Source organism: Pyxicephalus adspersus, chromosome 8 (genome assembly GCF_032062135.1).
Source record: "Pyxicephalus adspersus chromosome 8, UCB_Pads_2.0, whole genome shotgun sequence".
Taxonomy (NCBI): Eukaryota; Metazoa; Chordata; class Amphibia; order Anura; family Pyxicephalidae; genus Pyxicephalus; species Pyxicephalus adspersus.
The window spans coordinates 27,963,924-27,970,721 of record NC_092865.1 but is presented as its reverse complement, the minus strand read 5'-3'; the positions used below and the strand labels follow the sequence as shown (position 1 = coordinate 27,970,721).

Genomic DNA, 6,798 nt, shown 5'->3' with positions numbered 1-6,798 from the left:
CCACAACAAGGAGGCTGAAGAGCCGCATGCGGCCCCGGAGCCGCAGGTTGCAGACCCCTGGTCTAGGACAGATTACAGCTCATAGCAGCAGCATATTAGCCTGAAGGTCTCTTCATGTTTTTAACAAGAACTATGACTATGAAGCAGGAGGGCATAATGAAAAGCCTGAATATGTGAAGCAGCTGCCAAATCCCACACTCTCCAGAGTATTGTAATATAATCCACAGCACTTACTAACAGAAAAATACAAACATAGAAGCATAAGAATCCACACTGATAACCATCCTGCATTGTACCAGAAACCTTGGCAGGGTCTGCAGAAAGAACAAAGATGAATATGACAAGGATCTGATCCACTCCTATTTTACAGAGATGTTGACAGAAAGTGAAAACAAAAAGGGAATATATTGAAATGTGATTAGAGAAAGAGTAGAGAAACACTGCTAAAATTCAAAGAGGTCCAAAAAGCAAGAAAAGCTATTGCCACAGTTCCTTGTAAATAGAAAACAAACCTCCTTGTCCTATGCTTTCCAGTATCTGACACCAAGGTAATCCTTGTCTCTGTGTCCTGCCGTTACATTACCAGTTTGTATGAGCAGAAAAAAGAAGCATTGATTTACCATTTACCTAAAAATACTTTCAGGCCCATCCAACATTTTGCTGGGATCTAATCCCAGCATGCATCAGCTAATGCGAGCTCTACATGCTGTTCACAAACACAACCAGCAAAGTCAACCTAATTTGTAAATAGTGCAGACTGCTCCCATTGGCTTGTTGAGAAGCTTTCCCAAATGAATGTTGAATTCAAAATCAACCATTCCCAATTAATGATTGGTGTATATATCAATTGAATATTGTTTGAACCCATCTCTACAAACTTGCTTACCCATCTTCTTCAGTCTCTTAAACCCTCACCTCTTAGATTATAAACTCTTCGGGGTGAGGTCCTCGACTTCTATCATTGTTTGTCATTTGCAACCCCTATTTATTGTACAGGGTTGGGTAATATATGTTGGTGCTATATAAATACTGTTTATTATAACAATAATGCCCTTTTTCTCAGCTAGGGTTTCTCCAGAGGTTGCCAGGGTTTCCTTGAGCAACAAAGAATTTGTGCCTCCCAGGTGAGTTTAAGTGACAACAATGATATTTTGGCTATCTGTAAAGGTGATATTCTTTCCACTGGTCAGCTAATGTACTGCGATCTGTGAATAAAGCAATTATAGAAAGGGTTCCCTAAGACCTGAAAGGGGTTCCTCTGTGTTAGAAAGGCTGTGAAAATCTGATTTAATCAATTTAAAACATTGTGCAGTGTACAGAATGACCACCCTAAGTTGTTTCTGTTTTAATTCAAAAATGAGTTGTCGTCTTAAACTGCACCGGGGGTTAAAATGGTGGCAAGTTTAAAGCTGAACTGCATTTTATAAATACTTGTCAGAGAGCACACATTTTCCCATCAAATTAGCAAAGGGTAATAAAACAAGCCACTCAATTGCTCCATGCACAAAAAAGCCCAAAGCCTAGACTGAAACATGAATAAAGGAAACGAGAGGGCTCTGACTTCATCTTCATTTGTGCAACACCTGTTCTGCAAGCCCTAGGAATGCCCCTAGCAGGGACACAAATGTATTATTTAGCCTATGAATAACTACAATAGATACTATTTACATGCCACTGTTTTAAAGATCAGTTTAAAAGGCGTGATTAGGTTATTCTGGTGAGGAAGATAACCCTAGGAAACTTTGATTGACTTCATCAATATCCTTCAAAAGGACACATGGATAGAAACCAAATATTCCACTTCACTCCATTATCTAGGCATGGGTATTTTAACTACTAAAATACAGAAACATTCTGAAAGACTTATTTACAATTAGGTGAAAACAATAAAAATAAAGTAATAAAATTTCAGATTTTGGGTTTTTATACCTAATTGTATAACATTATTGCACATCACTACCAACCCTGCAAAGATTGTTACTGCTGCCATGAATCGACAACTGCATAGCTCTTAAAATTAATGTTTTGTACAATATCCTCTCCATCTTAAACTGCATACAGACAATAGATAGCACTCTTTGGGCTTGTATCCACACCAGTATGAAAACTTCAAATGCAGCCACCCCCCAGACCTCTTGCCTTTTGTCCTAGCTGTTGACAGGCGGAGGTGTTTGCTCACAGTGGTTGAATACAAACCCAGATAGACTGCCAGAAACTTTGCAGATCTGCTGTTAATGCCTGTCACCGCCTGGCAGCACTTATCACTGAAATGCCCCTACATGTTCATATGACAAGTAACATGGAGTAGCGGTGTTCACCCCAGCGTGTTCAGTGTTCTCCCCGACCCCTTTTAGCATTTCACCATGTTTTATTACTTTTAAGACTTTGCAAGTATAGAAAATGCCTTTTAATATGTAGAAATGAACTTGTCTCTTGGATATTGCTGTGGGCTGACAACACATTGTGTGTGGCTTAAGTGCTGTTAGTCCCAACCAGCAATGTTCTGTCAAACTACTCAATCACATCTTCCAAAAAGCAAAATGATCAAACATAATGAACATTAGAATTTCCTGTACTTTGTAGAATCATCTTCATATGTGGCATGGCCTTATGAATACTGTAGTGTTCCCCCCAGCCCCTTTTAGCTGGGCGTACCACCCGGCACTTTTCAGTAACCACCTGGCTGTTTTGGGGTGGTTACCTAGGACTTGGGTCAGATACAGGGGCTGGCACCTGCCTATAATTTCTTCCCAGCCAGTTTAAAAAAAAAAATCTGAGTTTAATGCTGCTTTATAAATAATTTTTTTTTTTTTTTTTACCAGACACATACAAAATTATGTGAAAAGTAAGGAATCATGTAGAAGTTGACAAGCACCACCCACTGCCAGAGTAAAGCACTGAAACTGATAAATTGACCTAATGGATAGATTACAAAGCTAAATCCACAACAGTAGGATGACCTGCGGCACAACAGCTGTGTTGGTAGCCATTCTGCTAATAAAGATTACACACAATCTTCCAACGCCCCCAGGGGACAGCTACATCAGCTCTCAGATAGCTTTCACACTGTCTGGCATCAGACTTTTATCATTGTATTTCAATTAGCTTGTCTCTTTTCTATGTATGGAAGAAACCAGACAAACTGGGCAGTGACAGGAAAAACCTGTATGTATAGAAAAATCAATGCAACCCCAAAGTTAAGGTCACCATTGCTGGACAGGTATCACACTAGGAATACTTTCCTACAAATAAGTGGAGAGGTCGCCCATCCTGGCGGATCCACAGAAGACGGACGAGGAGCATTAGTAATGAAAGTAAAGGGCACAGCGGGGTGCCGCACCATCGTTCTCCCTCCTTCATAGAGCAGAACAGCTCTGTATGTACAGCACTCGTTCATGCATCGTGCATGTCTTTTGTCATTGGAAAGGATCGTGAAATATCCTTTCCAACGACAATTATTGCACGTGTGTACCCAGCCTTAGAGGTCTAACTCCATGACAAGCATCCCTATTTCCAAATAATAAAAAAAAAATTAGTCAAAAGGCTACAAGAAAAACAAATGATCAGGGATATTAAATTACATAAACTGTGTCTAATATTTTTGATTCTCCTCCACTTACGATTGTAAGTGGAATAAAACCAGTAAAATAATGCAGAAACAAACACATGTATGTCTTCTTTCTATAACACCAGTTATATTCATCCACTAAAATGGTGAATGATTAATCACCATTTTAGTGGATGAATATAACTGGTGTTATAGAAAGAAGACATACATGTGTTTGTTTCTGCATTATTTTACTGGTTTTATTTGTGGAGCTCTGTATAAATCACACAAGTTTCACCTCCAAGAATGTAAATGAAATGTTCCTTGGTGATAAGGAAGGAAGCTCATCACATTGTTGTGAACTTCCATTGACTTCATACATAAAGCTATCAGAAATTGTCTAGGCAGAGAGGATTATAATACCATTGTACTCTCATACATACATCCCAGAGGCTAACACAGGGGTTTCCACCTGACAAGAAACACTAATCAGTGAGAGGGTGGGAGATTTCCAATCATGGGGAGACATGAAAGCATTACAGTGACTGAAACTCCTTTTATACAGAGAATGTTGCTTCATGTTTACAAACCAACTCTGACCTGGGGATGGGGGGTGGGGTGGTTTCAACTTTTGCAGTAAATATTGCAGCAAGAGTTTAAAGGAAATTACAGAGAAAACAAAGTATGGTAAAAAGAGAAACCAGAATACAAATATTTAAATAATTCCAAAATCCATAGAAATAACAAATGCTGATCAGGTATTCAGGCTGTGATGCAGAAAAGTATTAAAATATTTTTAATAAATGTATTGTGTGTTTACCAAATCAATAAATGGACAACAAAAACAAATTGTGATTTTAAGCAGGCAATGTAAACATCAAATAATGCCACTGAAACATGACAAGATATAAGCAGTACAGAAAGCCTTTCCTATTTTATCTTATGGCTGAGTAAAAGATACAAAACAGAGAAAGCTGGGTTTTTTTAGGCAGTAGGTTAAAACCACCCCAAGGCAGCTGTTCACTGGCATGAGGAATTGCTCATCACACTGCAACCTCACTGCCAGTCTGAACATAGACTTATTCTAAACCCAAGCATTGACTGGGAAGTGACAGACGTGACTTATCTAGCTTTCTGCTAACTGATATTTTTTGTTAAAGAGTAAAATATAAATTTCACTTTATATAGAAGGGTAGATGCATGTGTACAGTGCTCGATGACCATCGTCCGAACGACCGTCCTGGCAGATCTACAGACGATGGACAACGAACGATTGAAATGAAAGTGAAGGGGGAGAGAGCGCAGCGGGGTGCTGCTCCGTCGTCCCCATCCCCTCTCCATAGAGCAGAACGTCACTGTATATACATGTATGTTCATGCATCATGCAGCCATTTGTCGTTAGAAAGGATCAGGAAAAGGTCTTTTCCAATGACAATTATTGCACATGTGTACATAGTCTAACTCCTAACTTCTTCGCACATCCATCCCTGATGTGCATGGACAGCAAGAGGCTGAGTGCAGGTGACATTTAGGCATTTAGGCACTCTGCTTACATGTAGCAATGTATTAATGATCACAAATCTGTTTTGGTATATCTGCCTGGATGTTTTACATAAATCAATGTTAAAACTGAAGCATCTAGAAAAATGATAAATCCCAAATGAATGCTAAATTCAATGCCAATCTTTGACCAACACACCTTTCCTCTACCATGTAAGCACTACAACAGAAACCAATGCAGTTTCACTATTCAGCTTACTTGAGCAGAATTAGAATAATTAGAAGCTGCTTACTGACACTTTAACAACCTGAAGAACCTTGAAGGATCTGTATCCTAACATTGCACAGAGAAGTATTGCTCCGATGACACCTTACAGACATTGACTAAATTCCAACTAGCTGATACAAGCAATTCCTCGGCTTCTCTGAACAATCAGCGTGATATTTAACACCAAAGTGAGAAACACTTCACAAGTAAAAGTTCATCCATTTGTGAAATAAAGTAGGAGCCTTTCCCAATTTTTCATTGCAAGAAGCTTTCCAACACAATATGTACCACACACCAAGGATACAGGACCAGTTGGGTCACAATAGGTTTTCAGAGACAACACAAAGATCTTCCACCTCCCAGTGTCTCTGGTCAGTCTAAACATGAAGAACCTGATTTGGGAAAGACAGATGTGCATTATAGCAGATCACCACTTTCGGGGGTGAATTGGTAAAGTGAATGCACAGCCACAACTTTTCTGGTTTCATAGAGAATGAGGAAGGGTTGGAATCTCTTTTGGGTTTCCGCTGCCGGGAGGACTGGTAACCAAGACAAATTAGGTGACTGACCCAAAAACTCAGAATGTTTGAGATGGTATGAAATCTTGCAGTGCGGTGCGATAGATTTGTATCTCAGGGGTTTTCTCTTTATATACACTTTTTAAAGGCGAATACCTTGTTGTGCCCTAATACCCTTTTTCTCACACCACTGCCAAGGTGCCAACCAGACCAAGAGTACAATCAGATCTTTTAGATACCAATGGTGCTTTAAACTTCCAGCATTCAAATACAAAAATGACCACCTACATGGAACATGTAATACAATTCTTCCTACGAAGCTATACAATCCATTGTAAATGGCAGAGTGCCCATCCCTTACACTGTCCCCAACCAGATACCATAGGGTCGGCAAAGATTAGCCATGGGCAACCTGCGCTCTGCATGTGTATGGGTCCAAAGGACTAGCATGGTTTTATGGGGACATCAGATGGGGGTCATATACTGCTCTTATGGTGGGTACAGACTTCTCACACGTGTGAACGTAAACTGCCCTGGATTGTAAGCTCTTCGGGGCAGTGTCCTCTCCTCCTGTGTAACTGTCTGTTTTTGTCTGTCATTTGCAACCCCTATTTCATGTTGGCGCTATATAAATCCTGTTTATTATTAATAATGATGGTAAGTCTGGCTACAATACAAACCCTTCCCCACTGTGCCAGGGTTTTCCTATGACAGGTGCCGATCATTCCTTTTCCTAAGGGGCATGGCTGCCTAAACCTTAAATCCAAGGACCCAAATAAAAAGTTGCCAACCTGGGATGTAAAAACAAACATGGCATCCTGGGTTGAGCTTATTACGCAGCCATTGGTGAACCATCGGAGGGCAGATTTAGGTCTGGATCCATGGAAGGGCTGACCACACTGCATTCACCTTTCCGCCAGGTGACCCCAGAGATCTCTATGGAGGGTGCAATGCCCCCCATTAAT

At 40.2% G+C, this 6,798-nt stretch overlaps 1 protein-coding gene across 1 annotated transcript in view; it reads right to left on the bottom strand.

Moving 5' to 3' along the window:
• Positions 1 to 6,798, bottom strand: part of ARHGAP29 (Rho GTPase activating protein 29) — an 80,303-nt gene that overhangs the window by 73,169 nt on the left and 336 nt on the right. The window lies entirely within an intron of this gene.